The 17,658-nt window shown below is 41.1% G+C and overlaps 1 protein-coding gene across 3 annotated transcripts in view; it reads right to left on the bottom strand.

Annotated features, from left to right (window-relative positions):
- Positions 1-17,658, bottom strand: part of LOC123752284 (zinc finger protein 436-like) — a 210,446-nt gene that overhangs the window by 142,222 nt on the left and 50,566 nt on the right. For 2 of the 3 annotated variants that reach the window (XM_069334084.1, XM_069334085.1), the window contains exon 2: positions 897-1,032. The exons of the other annotated variant lie outside the window; for it this stretch is intronic. The gene's annotated coding sequence lies outside the window, so the exon portion shown is untranslated. The remainder of the gene's footprint in view (positions 1-896; positions 1,033-17,658) is intronic. 3 annotated transcript variants of the gene reach the window in all.

Here is a 17,658-nt window from a genome sequence, read left to right as displayed (position 1 = left end):
TGTATATAGTGTGTGATACTGTACATTGTGTAAATAGATTGTATATATATACATAAATTAGCATGATACATTGGAAATATGTACTGGATATGTGTACTCGTGTGTCATGCACATAACACAGTGTCTTTGGACAGTGCAGAGTTCTACTGCCATAATATAGTGTACGTGTTCATTATACATAGAAGCACGAAAAAATAAATATAATGTATTTGGAACTGTGCGCAAAAAATGAACAAAAATATATTCGTGGCAACTTCGTCCATCTTGACCCAGACGCCCTACTAGCCCTGGGAACGTACGCCACGTGCGACCAGGGATTGATGACGTCATGCGTGAACTTATGGACCCCATAGCAGCCAAAGTACAATTTTGACTTTTTGTTAACATATCCATACTCAGGGGAAGGGTTTTTGACACATTCAAATAAACAAAAATGATTTTTTTCCAGAGAATTTATTTCCTGTGCACTGGGGGGGTGCCATATTTGGAAGTCGAGCAGTTGCGGAGTTAAGCAATTATACATATACGAAACATAAATTTTATGTCCGAAATGGTAAAATGGATACTCTGGTAAATGGTAAAAATGGACATCCCAGGATACATTGTATCCCTGGATGTCATAGTTGTCACAAATATCTGATTTTAATTAAAAAATTATTGTCCCAATGTGTCTTTACATAAATATGAAGCAGTTGAAGCATCAAATTATCCTTTGTTACACATGGATAATGCAAAATACTGTTGCTATATACATAACAGCAAAATATTGACCAGCTACATTAAAGGATAACTATGAAATAGTAACTGGTTTAGTGCCCTAATATCCACCAGACAAGGGTTAAGCAAACACAAGTCTCTAATCCACACACATATATATATTCTAAAACTGTACAAACCTAAGGAGGGGTGCGAGAGAGCGTCTGGTCTTGTGTTAGTCTGCTTATTGTTCTCTTGCTGGTCAATTGCCTCTCCATTGCCATTTTTCTTGAACTTCGTTGTGTTGTAGGGGTACTGAAGTCACTATACTGGTAACTGTAGGTGAACAAACACGCAATATGAATTTTTTTAGATGTTTTCTTTAATATAACAATCGACAGGAAGGGATCTTATTCATTTTTAACTAATTAACCACAAAACATAAGTAATTTTCATTCAAAAACAGATGGGAGCATAGTTGCTCAGTTGTACATTAATTAAAATACAGTAAATACATAAGAAAGCATATTTTCTTGAGGGGAGCTACTCCAAGCTGATATTGGATATATTTGCTTTCTGGCATCAGCAATGTGCATGGAGTTCTTGCCTACCTGAAACCATGAGCCAGAACCTGGATCCCTCAGAGAGGCACAAGGAGCAATGGCCTAGAGAAACCCATGTGGTTGGGAGCATTTTATATCTGTCATCGACCAAAACAAACCCCTATTCTGGTGAAAACATTGGTACCAAAAGTCGAACGAGTGGACAGAACTCCCCAAATGAAAATTAGCAAACGAGCATGACGTCATCACTTTGCCGCGCCGCTGTCTGCGCAACCCCCCTGCCTCCCCAGGAGGGGTAATGGGGAGCCCCAGACCCTGATCCAGTTTTTGGCTGATGTGACTCTGGCTCCTGCTTTGGTCTCAGTTTCTGTGCCTTGTGGAGTGGTCTGTCTCTACAGGTGGTGTGTGAGCCAGGAGTACTGTAATATTCTACGGTACTCGGGCTGCACGCCCCTAGGGTTGCCTTCCCTAGGTGCCCAGTAAATACTGCCCTTGGGGCTTGGGGCCACCTTCCACAAGTCACCTTAGGATGTACTTCTGCTGTGTCTTTTACTGCTCGGTAATTGGCCGCCCTTTAAGTCAGCTGGGGCTTTTGTTGCCCTTCTTTGCCTCTGGGCAAGGGGTAGTTTTTCACTGGTAGGGGCATGGGGTACTGCACAGTTAGTTTTTACCTATTACAGCGGCTGGCTCTGTTCCGCCTAGGTACGTTGTCCTCTTGCTGGATTTTTCTTTTGTTTTTGTTTTCCTGCTTTTGGTTGGTTGCCCCCTATCTAAACTTGGGGTTTATATATATCCATATCTGTCTTTTTGGTGGTACTCCCATCTCGGCCTCCATGAGTGAACACATCCCGGGGGGTTTAGCTTTAAAGTTTGCTTGTTAGTTTGAGTCCCGGTTCGCAGTAACCTGCCTGGGCTTTCCTTAGCGTGATACCAAGGCTAAGGGCCCCCTGAGAAACCCTACAGGGGCTCTGTGGTCTGATGGATGCGACCCTGAGTCCCCTCTCGCTTCATGCAAGGTTGATGGTTACTTTGTCCCCTTGTTTCAGGGTGACAATCACCAGTTGTGCCTCCACCATGCTGTCTGTTGGGTCGGTGATTCTTTTGACCCGGAGTCGTGCAAAGTTTGTTCTTTGTACGTGCTCCAGTTCACCCGAGCTACTGATCATCCCATCCCCCTTTACTCCCAGCTCTGAAACGTCTGAGGGTTTCGAAGTCGGGGCAGGGTTTAGTCACTGTTGAGACTTGGGCGGTCTTGGGAGAATCCCCTTCCGGGGTGGCAGCGGAGGCATTTGAGCTTAGTCCTCCAGCCGGAGCTTTTGGGTCTGACCAGTGGGCTCCTTTCGTTCCTGCTTTTTTGGCTGCACCTGCCTTTTCTTTAGAGGCAAGGGGTTTGGAGAATGGCTCGGCCCCAGGTCCTCTGGGTGAAGTTCCAAGGGCGGGGAAGGGGGTCGACTTGGGGGCCTTGGATCCTGTTGGACCCCGCCTAGGTTTTTGTACCCTCGGAAGGGGGCTTGGTGTTTCAAGGAGAAGGGTTCTCTTTTGCTCCCTCCTGGAATGAATTGAATTTGTCGTCTACCCCTCCCCTGATTCGGTTCTGTGATCCAGTTGGTTCTTGAGTCCCATTTTCTGAATGTTTTCGGCTTCCCGCGTCCTGTCATGTGGTGCGGGAAGCCCTTGCGGCGTACCTCTTGCGCATTTCAGATTATGCTTTCATGATGGATCCGCGTTCCTTCGTGTATGGATCTTCGTGTCTGTACTGGGTTCGTTATGAAGTTCCGGAGTTGTCCTGGTTAACAGATTGCCCGGTCTTCTCGTTGGAGGCTTGGCATGCATGATGTCAGTCCCGCGAGCTTGAGTGGAGGGAAGCTCAAACGGCTTTGCAGGTTTTCCTGGGGGACGAATTTGAGCATCTCAATGCATGGTTGTTTGCCCCTGCCTTTCCGTGGCATGTTGATCTGATGCAGCTTCACATGCAGGTTTCTTCCCTTTTGGCTGCATTGGTAGCGGAGGATTTGTGTATGCGTAGCTTGCTGGCTTTGCCCCTTCGTTTCTTCTCCCTCCTTGAGCTGTACTTGGATTGGCTTGAGTTGGATGTGAAGGAACGTGGAGCCACCTCTGGGTCGTGTGCATTGCTCTTGGCGGTGTGTGCATCATCTGCATTGTTGAAGGTGTTCGAGCTGCTCCTGCGAAATGCGGTTTCATGGTCTTTTGCTTCTTTTGTCGGAAGGCAATGATCACTTCTCCCATGAAATCCGCTTGGGCCTTAACTCTTAGGTTGTCTTCGCCTTTTTGTCTAATTGCTGTTTGCAGAGTCTGCGGTTGCGCAGTATCTGCAGGCGGCTTTGGCTAGTTGACGTCCTATGTCAGACTTGTTGGTCCTCTGGGGGGGTGGGGGGGGGGCGTGGTGGAGCCTTCCCAGAAGAGTCGTGCCAGGGCTCGGGGTTCTTCCCATCGTGGTAGGTAGGTCAGTGATGCCATTTAGCGCTGGCACAGCCTTCAGTACCGTCTGTTTCTGTTTGACACAGGGATTGCCCTGTGTGCCACTTAGGGAGCCGGTCGGCCGAGCGGACAGCACGCTGGACTTGTGATCCTGTGGTCCCGGGTTCGATCACGAGCGCCGGCAGCACAGTCTTCTCCATCAGTTTCTTGGGGAAAATCACGTGAAAAGATAACGACAGAATCAAGGAGCTTATGTTGGTCAGATTCGTCTTGGGTAACAGTGTGTTGTTGTTGTAGGGTGTTAACTCCTTAACTGCGTTGCCTCCAAATATGACACCCCCGCAGTGCACAGGAAATAAATTCTCTAGAAAAAAATCTTTTTTTTTTTTTTTTTTTTTTTTAGTGTCAAAAACCCTTCCCTCAGTACGTACGTAAAAAAAAATTGAAATTGTACTTACTTTGGCTGCTATGGGGTCAGTAACTTGGGGCGATACGTCATCATTCCCCGTGCTCCCGTGATGTACGCTCCCGGGGCCAGTAGGGCGCTCGGGGCGGGGCGCGCGAGTTGCCGCGAATATATTTTCGTTCATTTTTTGCGCACAGTTCCAAATACACCAAATACAATTTAATTGTTTTTACGTGCCAATCCAATGTATAATGAATACGTACACTATATTATGCCAGTAGAACATCCGTACTGTCCGTAGACACTGTGTTACGTGCATCACAAACAAGTTCACTTATCCTGCACAATTTCCAATGTATCATGCCTAATATATTTATATTTACACTTTATATACACACTGTACAGGATCACACACTATATATACACACACACCATAAACACACTCAGTACTCTGCGAGTGTGTGATATGCTGCGAAACAGCCAACGGTGCAGAGTGGCACCTTGCACTCCACGCACCAGGTGCCGATGCATCTTCGTTTTTGTTCTCTGCGGGGAGTGTTCCTGCATACTATACACGCACGTTTACCTTTCTCCCGTGATGCTGTGTCTGGCATATACTCGAGCATATGTACTCCGAGGTTCTCATTACCCCTGAATCTGTCTGTAGCTGCGTGTGGCATTGTTGCTTGCACCCCGCGTGGTACAATGGAACCCTCCTTACCATACTTTACTAGCAGCTTACCATACTTTACTAGCAGCTGTGACACAACACCAGCACTGAATGTACGTATAGACGGTCTCCTGCCAGATTTTACTAGGCATACAGTATGTTGAAGCAGTTGAGCACTGCAACATCCATGAGGTGGAAAAAGAACTTTTTCGTCCACTTCACAGACTTGTGCACGCACTACACTCTACCAAGCATCATGTCACATACATTGACGAGGCGCATGTTCACGTTATAGTCTATGACACAGTCTGGTTTATACACGGTGTTGCGAGTCTGAAAGTGGACTTTCCCACTGTCCAAAATGGCACCAGTGTGAATCGTAGTCAACATATTCACCTCGCGTCTGTCCTTCCACCTCACTGACAGCATATTGTCACACTTGCGCAGCTGGCACTCACCCACGGCTATACCTATACCGAACACTGGCATTTCCTTCCTGTGGACCTTCACAGTGCCACATACGCCGGTGTTATGGGCAAGGAGGTATCTGGTCAATAAGGGGCTGGTGTAATAGTTGTTGGTGAACAGTATATGCCCCTTGTTCAGGAACGGTTCCATCAGGGTTTTTACGACACTGCCAGAGAACCTGTTTTCATTTTGAGCTGGTATGTCGACGTCTGTACCAGAATATAACATGTCCAAGATGAACGAAATCTGATTATGTATATTGGTTCTACAAGGTAGCCAACTCCATCAAAATATTAAATATGTACCCAACTCAACTAATGATTAATCAACCAATTACTCCATGGGATAACTGGGATCTATCAGTTGATTTTGTAAATGCGCCCAAGATAGTGTGCACTCTACATTATTAAAACAGTTAACACTGAAAGGCATCACTGAAAGTACTCAAAAGTATGGGTAACGATGTGTATCAGTGTTATACTGACGGTTCTGTAGAAGGTGGACGATATACCAGATGTGCATGTAATATATTTGAACAATCTTCTCTCGTACATACAGCAATGAAGCGCGTCAATGACTGGGCAAGTACAACTCAAACCGAACTTGCAGGCATATACCTTGCCACTGAATTTTTAAAAGACAAAGGCAGTGGACTTATATACTGTGACTCGCAGAGTGCACTCCTGGCATTGAACGCACATAGTAGTGACACCCAGAAAATAGTCAGTGATATTCGAATGAATGTTTTAGCTGCTAAAGAAAACAGATTTGAAATCAAATTCCTATGGATACCATCACATGTTGGCATCTCAAGGCATGACACTGCTGATACGCTTGCAAGACAGCCTGTAGAAAACCAGTGGTAGAAATTGATATGGGTATTTCATTAGCAGTGACAAAGAGAATACTTAAAACAAATATCTAATGAAGATCTCACCGACCTAACAAATTCACAAAGACCTGAAAGTTGTAGCATTAAATATTACGATAGATATCGTGAGGAGACATTCACATATGGGACTAATAGAACAAGAACCCGGCAATGTGATGTTATAGTGGCCAAAATACGCCTGGGATATAGACATATCTGGCAGCTTTCTCAAAACCCAAATGTCGAGTACACAATGTGTCAACTTTGTGAAAGAGAAAACATGCACTCTCTTGAACATTATATTGTAGAATGTCCCATACTGATTGACTTTCGCCCTCCTGGGCTAAGGTATGCTGAACTCTATAATTACTATATGAGTACTGGAACACTTGATGATATATTGGACTTGTATCCAAGATTGACCATGTAATATATCAATTATACAATGCATGTATATAATGTAACTATATAACCTGAGCTTGTAAAAGCACCTTAATCACCTTCAGTGATTAAGTGCTTAATTGCACACTAGTTTCTTTATCAGCTATCTCACCCTGTCAGAGTAAATGAGACATATGTATGTGAATGCATGTGTGTGTATATATGTATGTATATGTGTGTGTGTGTGTGTATGTATATGTATGGGTATACATATGGAAGTATATATGGAAGCTGATCAGAATTACATTTCACCTTTGTAAATGTGCATTAATGACACTATGTAAAAGACACATTGAACACTTTATGTAAGGCATACGTAAATCTGTGTACTATGTATTTACGTATGTAGGTTAGCTTAGCATTTTAAAAGCACTGAAGCACCTTCTGTGGTTGAGAGTTCAATAAACCCCTGAACTATATGTTTAATACATCTCTAACCCTGTCCATGGAGGTCAGAAGAAAATGTTTTACACATTCACACATTTACAATGCTAGTTAGCATTGTATATGTGTGGCCACGTCTGTGGTAGAAAATAATAATAATAAAAAAAAAAAAGGAATTTGCCATCTACTCTGCTCTCCTCTCACTACATACATTATGCACTAATCTATCCCTATCTTAATTATGGTATCTATGCATGGGGGTCTACCACTGCAAATCACCTTAAGCCCATCATCACCCAGCAAAAATCTGCTTTCAGAATAATAATAAACTCTGCTTTCAGACAACACTCAGCTCCCTTGTTCAAATCCCTTAACTTGTTAAATATTAACTCCCTCCACACATTCTCTTGTGTCAACTACATTTACAAAACCCTGTTCTTAAATGCAAACCATGCTCTGAAACTCTCCCTGGACAGATGTAATAGGACCCATTATCACCACACCAGAAATAAATATATCTTTGATATCCCCAGGGTCAAACTTTATCTGTGTAAACACTCGTATGCAAATTAAGGGACCTAGTCTATGGAACTCATTCCCTAGTGAATTGAAAAGCTGTCAAACTGTTGCCTCATTTAAAAACAAAAAGTACCTAATTTCATCTTCGTAGTTTCCTACACTGAGCTTTAAATTTGCTCTGTATCTAGTGTTACCCAATCTCCCAATCTTTATGTACTTAATCCAAACAACTTTATCATTGTGTTCATTGTTGTCTTCTTTTATGTGCTAGCCATATGCTGTATTGTGCCTATTAACTTTTGTTAAACTATCATTCAAGCTGTCATTTCAATCAATCTGAGCTACCTATGTGCTTTAATGTATCTACAATTTTCTCTCATCTTTTATTTTTTTTCTTGCTATGTAACTTTTAGCATTTTTATAAATTTTGCAAGTATTTACCTACTTAAAATTTTCTTAGATTAAGGACCTGCCCGAAATGCTGCACTTACTAGTGGCTTTACAAGAATGTAATTACTATGCTATGTATCCTCACAATCCCAATGTACCTTCTTGTATATATATAAATAAATAAGTAAATAAATAAATCTTTACCTTTGTCATCATTGCTATCACCTTATATCATGGTTGTTATATTGAGTGCATATTTTACTGAATTATTCCTTGAAATGATCTTCAAATTGTGCTTCAATGAACAATTTGATAACCCTATTTTACCCTAATGCACCTACTAATGTTTGTCATTATTGTTTATTAATCTAATATCTGTGTATTGTGTCAAATTTTCTTACACTGTACCTGTAAACATTTGTCAATTTTGTTGAAAATTACCTACTTAAAATTATCTGTTAGATTAAGGACCTGCCTGAAACGCTATGTGTGCTAGTGGTTTTACAAGAATGTATAATCTTCATTGCTATGTACTCTCTTAACCCTCAAACCGCTAGGGGCCCAAATGGAATTCACACCCACAGGCCCAACAAAAAAAAAAAATCCAAAAAATTCTTTCGTTTTATAGAAGTGTTCATTTTTGTTCCCTGATCACGGAAAAAAATAACAAAAAAATCGTAGGTGGCATATTTTAGCCGCAATAGGGTAGGGAAGCGTGGCAAAAAAGGGGCGTTGGCAGAGCCTTCGCCAGACGAGGTGTACTCCGCCCGAGCTGTCAGACGGCAGTTGCCACAAATATATTATTACCTAATTATTTCAATGTATGATTTTTTCTTAGTTTTTTTGCAGTAATATTATTCCATACAGTGAATTGTGGTATATTTATATTATAAAATGTGTGAACCATCGCTGTACTCAAAATTATGGTGTGCATATTAGTGATTCAATTATTATGTTCATAAAACATTAAACAAATAGTTTTGCTGTTGTTACACTATATACACAGGTTATATATAAGTATTTGCATGTTTTGTACACCATAACGAACTACTAAGTTGGTCTTGTGAGTCAAAAAGCAACGAGGAGTGACCGCCAAACACCAGCGAGCCACTCACTGCCACTCCCTCCCTCAACACCACCTCACTCACCCTTATTCACCTCCCACAATACTCTTTCTGTATTTATTCACTATACACAGATGTTATATATATGTATTTACATGTTTTGTTCACCATAACTGTACATCTAAGCTTGTATGGTGAGGAAAGGCCATAAGATGTAGCTACTCACACAGTCAGCTGATCGGCGGCCGCTCTCAAGGCCAGATGCACTAATATTTGTCCTTCAACAATATTGTTTGTGGTGTTATTACGCTATATACACACATTATATATAAGTATCTACCTGTTTTATTCACCATACCTGAACAAATAAGCTGGTATGGTGCCCAAAGACCATAGTAGCCATCAGTAAACAACATGCCAAGTCGTGCAGACGACGCTCCTCCCTCACCAAAATGGCGGCTCCCAACCTACTCCTCTCGCTGTTATCTCACACTATACACACGTTATATATAAGTATCTACATTTGTGTTCACCATATCAAACCACTAAGCTGGTATGGTGAGTGCAGTCAATAAATGGTGGCCACACACAGTCAGAAAACGACACCACAACCCTCCCTCCCACAGCCTTACTCCTCCCTCCATGGAGCACAGCGCTAAATATCACCACAACCCTGCTATTATCAGAATCCTGGTCAGTTTTATCACAGTCAGGGGGCTTCAGTAATACAATCACTGCTAAATAATAGCAGTATCATTTATATTATGGTATTTGTAGGCGATGCTGTGGTCACAAGCTGAACAGCGGTGCTGTGAGCTCGTGCTGCGTGCGCCAGCCTTGGTGGCTTGCTCAATACTGATGCTGTAACACCCAAGAATGTTGGCCTGGATTTTTTTTCTAGGTGGCATCTGGCAACTATCGGTCGTGGCTGTACTATAGCTGCCCCTATCCCAGGCGGGGCGTTTAAATTATAGCGCTAGACACGAAATCATATATAAATGATGTGTGCGGTTTCGGTTTTGTCACTGATATCATTTATATATGATATGCGCGGTTTGAGGGTTAACCTCCAATGTACCTTCTTGTATATAAATAAAAAAATAAATAATACTTTGTTACAAATTTGGATATTGTTTATCCTGAGATTTATTTGATTTGAGGATTTATTGACAAACAAAATATAGAAAGTTTTGTCAATATTGAGAGTGAGTTTGTTGTCAGTTAGACAGTGGTGGACTTTATTAAGCTCAGTATTCACCGATACATTTAGAGCAAGGGGGACAGGACTGGAGTAAATGAAGGTTGTGTCGCCAGCAAATAGAATTGGTTTGAGGTGCTGGGAGGCATTTGAAAGGTCATTAACCCTTCAATTGCGCATCGCATCATGTGATGCTTTGGAGTACTACGCAAGATTTAAACGGCCCGCGGATACACGGGGTTCACCACACCTTCATCAGGGCTCTTGTAAACAGACGCCATTTTAAAAAAAAATCGTGGGCCAAATTCCCGGGTGTTAGGGGCCTCTGTATTGAATGAGCTACCAAGCCTAATGCACGCAGCATGAGCTCACAGCACTGCTGTTCAGCTTGTGACCACAGCATCGCTTAAAAATGCCATAATATACTTGCTCATGCTATTATGTCGCGATGATATTATTACAGAAGACCCTTGGCTGTGATAAAACTGACCAGGGTTCAGATAATAGCAGAATTGTGGTGATATTTAGCACTGTGCGCTATGGAGAGAGAAGTAATGCTGTGGGAGGGAGGGAGGGTGGTGGCGATGTCTTCTGACTGTGTGTGGCCACCTTTTATTGACAGCACTCACCATACCAGCTTAGTGGTTTGCTATGGTGAACACAAATGTAGATACTTATATATATAACGTGTGTATTGAGGGTATAAACAGCAAGAGGAGTAGGTTGGGAGTCGCCATTTTGGTGAGGGCGGTAGCGTTGTCTGCATGATTTATCATGTTGTTTACTTGTTACCACGATGGTCTTTGGGCACCATACCAGTTTACTTCTACAAGTATGGTGAATAAAACAGGTAGATATTTATATATAATGTGTGTATATAGCGTAATAACACCACAAACAGTATTGTTGGAGGAGAAATATTAGTGCATCTGGCCTTGAGGGCGGCAGCCATCAGCTGTGTGAGGTCCTACGTCTTTGTGCCTTTACTCACCATACAAGCTTAGATGTACAGTTATGGTGAGCAAAACATGTAAATGCTTATATATAACGTCTGTATATAAAAGCAAAAACAGTATGGTGGGTGGAGAATGGTGGCAAGTCAGGTGAGGTGAGGGAGGGAGTGGCAGCCAGTGGCGGGCTGCCACTGCCACTCAGCATACCAACTTAGTGGTTCGTTATGGTGAACACGAATGTAGATACTTATATATAGCGTCTGTATATAGTGAATAAAAGCAAAACCAGTATTGTGGGAGGAGAATGTGGGTGAGTCAGGTGACTTGAGGGAGGGCGTGAGTGGCTGGCTGGTACACGGCGGTCACTCCTCGTTACTTTTTGACTTATAATAGCAACTTAGTGGTTTGTTATGGTGAACAAAACATGCAGATACTTATATATAACCTGTGTATATAGTGTAATAACCGACAAAGTATTTGTTCACTGTTTGATGAACATAATTGAATCAACAATATGCACACAGAGGGCGTGAGTGGCTGGCTGGTACACGGCGGTCACTCCTCGTTACTTTTTGACTCATAATAGCAACTTAGTGGTTCGTTATGGTGAACAAAACATGCAGATACTTATATATAACCTGTGTATATAGTGTAATAACCGACAAAATATTTGTTCACTGTTTGATGAACATAATTGAATCAACAATATGCACACCATATTTTTGAGTACAGCGATGATTCAATCATTTTATTATATAAATACAGTGGTACCTCGCATAACGAATTTAATCCGTTCCATGTTCGTCATGTGAAACGGACGTCATACAAAACGAGTGTCCCCCCATGTAACCAGTGTGATGCACTGTGTTTATTGTGAAATTTCCCCAGAGTGCATGACATCAAATGTTCCCCAAAATAAAATTTTTCTTTGTAAAATGATAAATTACCGTCCCTGAACATGTCTATGTAAAAATAATTACCAAATTCCACTTACTTTGGCTGTGAGGGCGTGGACAAGGTGCGCTGTGACGTCATCAGGGCCTGGTCGCCCGTGTGTGAAGCTCCCAGACACGGTCGCGCAGGCCATTCAAGCACCGCGTGTTGCCACAAATATATTTTCAAATATTTTTTCTATGCATTTCCAATGCGGTTTTATTTGTTTCATTTATCGTATATGATGCATATTTGTGACCTTTACAATATGTATACAGTAGAATGTTCATAATTTTCCATGAAACTGTGATACATGTGTCAGTAATGTGTCCACAATAAATGTTTATTGTCACAATATTACGTGGTAAAAATTCACTAATATTACAATATGTACAGTTTCACATACTATTTACACAGTAACACACTGTATTACACACTCAGTACTTTGGAGGTGCATAATAGTCAACGAAGTAGTCCATGGTACACAGCGCGACTTTGCTCTCCTTGCACCAGCTACAGATAGATTTTTGCTTCCTGTTTCATCGTTATGTGTGCTTGCAAATAACGCACTTGCGTGCACCCTTGGCTTTAGTACTTGTAGGTGGTATGTAGCCAAGCTTGTAAAGCATAAAGTAGTATTGAAACGATTATAGGAAAAGCTCAATTTGTAAGGTAGTCTTGAAAAGATCGCTTTGTAAGGTCCCACACAGGAAGAGATTCAGCTAGCCTCAAAGAGTGTCCATCAGTCAGGAAGAGATTCAGCTAGCCTCAAAGAGTGTCCATCAGTCAGGAAAAGATTCAGGTATTCTTGAAAATATCAATGAACACCACCACCATGGAAGCCGCTAACACTGTTAATCTATGCTACTTGTATCAGATGCATCATCACTGAACGCAGAAAACGATTCATCTATGTATCATCTATATACATTAGAGATGGCAAGGGTGGGGCTCAGAGCTACACCTGGATACGCTTGCTGTATCATCCTCATAGGTGCTGTATCACTGGCATCCGACCGTTGTGTTAAGCCCTTATTGCTCCTAGCTTCACCAATGTTATGATCCTTATGTTCTTCAAACAAAAGGGTCTGAATTTCACCGACTGAGCACAGTCTTTCAACACCGTGTGGGACAGGTGTTTGAGAGCCAGAGGCACGTGTGCCACAAATGGTTGCTCACACAGTACTAACCCAGCCAGCAGCCCTTGTCTTTCATATTCGTTATGGCAAAAGGTTCGTTCAGTTTTTGTTGGGTAGGCTGCTCCATTATGACAATCTTTCTTTGTTTCAAATGTGTTCCATTTGTTTTGTATTTGTCACTTACGTCTCAATAATGGAGCAGCCTACCCGACAAACACTGAACGAACCTTTATGATATTTGTCCATTTTTCAAATTGTTTCAACAGTTCTTTTATTTTTCGTTTTTTTTTTTTTTTTTTTTAAGAAACATGGAGCAGCCGACCTGTAGACCACCGAACGAACCTTTTTGACATTTGTACTGGTTTTCAAAATTCTTCATTTTTTTTATTATTTACGTTTTTTGTATGTAAGAAACATGGAGCAGCCTACCTGCCGACCACCGAACGAACCTTTTGCTATAAGGCAAATGAAAAATAAATATTGAACACATTTGAAGAAAGGAAAATGTCATAATGGTTTATTCAGTGTATGTAAGGTAGGCTTCTCCATTATTGAGACGCAAATGACAAATACAAAACAAATGGAACACATTTGAAACAAAGAAAGATTGTTATAATGGAGCAGCCTACCTGCCGAACACCGAACGAACCTTTTTGACATTTGTTGTATATCAGACATTTCATTTCTTTTTTCCTACAAAAACGTCAATGCTTGGCAACATCTCAGTAGTCACCCTTTTATATCCCAGCATCATTAGCATCTTTAAACAAGAACAACATAATTTATGTGCATCGTCGGAGGCGTCTAAGAATGTGCAAGAAGCAGCGCGACCCCACCATGTGGTGTTGACGTTACTCAAACCAGTGTTCGTCATAAGGGACGATTTGACGCCGATCGGGCCGTTCGTTACCCAAAATATTCGTCTTTTGGGGCAATCGTTATGCGAGGTACCACTGTATATCACACTACACACTATTGAATAATATTACAGCAAAAAAACTACAAAAAATCAGAGACATTGAAATAATTAGGTAATTATCTCTTTGTGGCAACTCCGGCCTGACAGCTGGCGATCAACAGACCGCCTGGGATGCACGCCGAGTTAGAGCCTGTTTTTTGGCAAACTTCCCCGCCCTATAGCGGGGAATATATGCCACTTACGATTTTTTTATTATTTTTTCCCATGATCAGTGAACTCAAATTAACAGGTTAGGAAGAATTTTTTTTTTTTTTTTTTTGTATGCGCCTGTGGGTGTCAAATGGTATATAGCCATGCGCCATTTAAGTGTTAATGTAGATGAGAAAGAGGAGAGGGCCAAGTATGCTGCCCTGAGGAACACCAATGTTGATGGGTAGGGTGGGAGAAATTGAATTATTCACAGAAACATACTGGAGGCTGTCAGTAAGGGAAGACTTAAGGTATTGCAGGGAGTGACCTATGACTCCATAATAATGTAATTTATGAAGAAGGTTTTAGTGGTTGATAGTGTCAAAAGCTTTACGCAGGTCCACAAATAATGCAACAGGGAACTCATTTTTATCAAGAGCTGCATGTATCAAGTTATTCATACTAATAAGAGCATCGTTAGTACTTTTTTGGGGTCTGAAGCCATATTGATAAGAGTTAAGTATATTGTGTTTGGCTGGATAAAAATAAAGCTGCTTGTTGATTAGTTTTTCATATATTTTTGACAAATTTAGCAGAATTGATATAGGTCTGAAGTTGTTGACATCAGTGAAATCACATTTGTGGATTGGGGTTACTCTCACTTTTTTTTAGAATATCTGGAAAGGTTTGAAGTTCAAATGACTTTTTGCAGAGCAATGCAATGGCAGGGGCTAAAGATCTGGAGGCTTTTTTTGTAAGTTAGAGTTGGTATCTCCTCAAGGGCACTAAACTTGGTTTTAAGGGAAAGGGTTATCTCATTAACATCAGTGGAATTAGCAGGCGTTAGGTACCGAGACTGTGGATAGTTACCTGTAAGATAGTCTTGAACATTAGTACTAGAAGATGGAATATCATTTGCAAGGGGTAACCCAATGGAAGAGAAGAACCTATTGAACTCAATAGTAGTATCCGAGGCCGAATGCAGACCAACGTTATTGGACAGGAGTACTGGTTTGTTATTTAAAATCTTCTTTGATCCCAATTTTTGTGAAATTGTGCTCTATGTTTTTTTAATGTTGCCCTTTGTTTGGGTAAACTTATCTTCGTAGTATTTAATTTTGGTTCTTTTAATTATTTTAGATAGCAATGATGAGTAATTCTTTGAAAATTCTTTGGAGACGATTCCTAACTTATACTTCTTCTCAAGGTCATGTTTTTTATTAATATATTTAAGTATCCCCTTTGTAAGCCAAGGATTGTTTAGCCTTTTAGTTGTGACTTGTTTCATTAGTATAGGATAGTGGGTGTTATAAAAGCTGAGAGTTTTTTGAAGAAATGATTGCACTGCTAGGTTGATGTCCCCTATGTTACCATTTTTGGATTCCCAGTTCATATAAGCATGAGCAGCTATAAAATTGCCTATAGCAATTTCATTGTGCAACCTGAAGCTTATCTCCCTTGTCTCTAGAGGTGGTTTGTTAATGTTGGTTAGGAGAAATGTGGGGTAACGGTCTATAGTGCTATCAATGATTATCCCTGAAGTAAGCGGAGAGGTTATGTTGGTCCAGATGTGATCAAGAGCCGTGGCAGTACTATCAGTGATTCTAGTAGGTCTAGTGATTAAGGATATATTTCTCTGTTCTATATACCCCTTCACCCAGCAGTGAATGGGTACCTGGTTGATAAACAATTTGGTGGATCGTTTTCCAGGGAAAATTAGGATTAAGGACCAGCCCAAAATGCTAAGCATGCTAAGGGTTTTACAAGAATGTAAGAGTTGTATATTTAATTAAAAAATACAAAATAAACAATAATATTAACCAAACAATGGAAAAAGCCAGAAAAAAAGTCACTAATCTTAATGTAAACAAATCATTGACATACCATGCTACCATGTCCCATATTATGAGATTTAAATGCTTAGTGGCTCCCAGGAACTGAGTCACCAAACACTGAGATAATGTCACCCATTTTCATCACACACAAGTACTATTCTCCAGACACCCATGGGGCCAAACTTCCAAGAGCCAGACCTGTTAGTCTAAGGGTTGCCTAATAGTATGGAAACAAATTGAGTTATAAAATAGTCTGTAACAATCTTGTGGTGTCCATGTCTCAGACCCTGTTGGAATATAACCAGTCTGTCAATCGGGTCAACCCAAGTGTTGCGTTTCCAAAAGGGTCGCCCATGTTGGAATCGGTGAACGCTCTAGTAATATTGTTGAAAACATCTTAATAACTTATTAAACCAAAGGTCTTTTTATGTCAGAAGAACGGCAGAAACTGGATCTATATATGAAAACTCTTTCAGGACAAAATTTAAAGTAAAACTGAAGATATTTGTAGTTGTATAAAAGTTGCATTTTTCATCGGTCGTAGAGCTGGAAATCCGCAATATTCATCTCAGAACAATGCTTTATTTCACGCAGAATCGTTAATAAACGTAAGAGGTTTATACATCTCAAGAAAGATAGAAACATAATCTTCATTTTAAATGCCTTACCATGGGCATACAGTACAACCTCGATTCAACGTACCCCGATTCAACGAATCTCCGGCTAGTTCGCACACTTTTGAGGCCAAATTTACTCACCCAGTTCGACGAACAATGGTTCGCCGAAGCGGGGGATGTTCGGATTTGCTTACGATGTCCAGACAGAATTCACAGACTGGTGGAAAACTTTCCCATTCCATCACAGATTACAATTAATAATTCCCTCATATGACAAGTTCGATCACACAAGTGAACCGCACAAGTGGACCGCACAAGTGGACTGCACAAGTGGTCCACAAGCTTACAATGTTGGGACAGAGTTCACAGAGTGGTGGAAAACTTTCTCATTCTATCACAGATTACAATTAATAAGATGACAAAGTTTGATCACACAATTGGACCGCACAAGTGGACCGCGCAAGTGGACCGCACAAGTGAGTCCACAAACTTACGATGTTGCAAAGTTCACAGAGTTGTGGAAAACTGTCTCATTCTATCACAGTTTACAATTAATAATTCCTTCATAAGACAAGTTGCATCACACAATTAAGTGGACCACACAACAAGTGAACCATATGAACCAAACACCAGCCAGAATGGTCCACACAACAAGTCAACCACATGAGCCAGATACCAGCCAGAGTGGTCCACACAAATGAACGATCGAGTTTCCATAATTTTCGTTCACTGATTTGTGGCAGACGTATCTTTGTAAATTAATTTAAAGGCTGAAGCGTGATTAGCTAGCTACATGTCGTAAAATCTCCTTATAGACATTTTCTGTGATAAAACAAGGTGAGTGAGGGTGGACAGATAAGGGAATACTGTTCTGTAAACCTCACTTGGTTTTCCTTTGTCTGTGTCGTTATAGTTCAGTGACCCATGACTTTGAAAGTTTCAGACTAATAAATCATTTCTAAAA

Source organism: Procambarus clarkii, chromosome 30, assembly GCF_040958095.1.
Source record: "Procambarus clarkii isolate CNS0578487 chromosome 30, FALCON_Pclarkii_2.0, whole genome shotgun sequence".
NCBI lineage: Eukaryota > Metazoa > Arthropoda > Malacostraca > Decapoda > Cambaridae > Procambarus > Procambarus clarkii.
The sequence above is the reverse complement of the archived record's forward strand: the minus strand, read 5'-3'. Positions and strand labels throughout refer to the sequence as shown.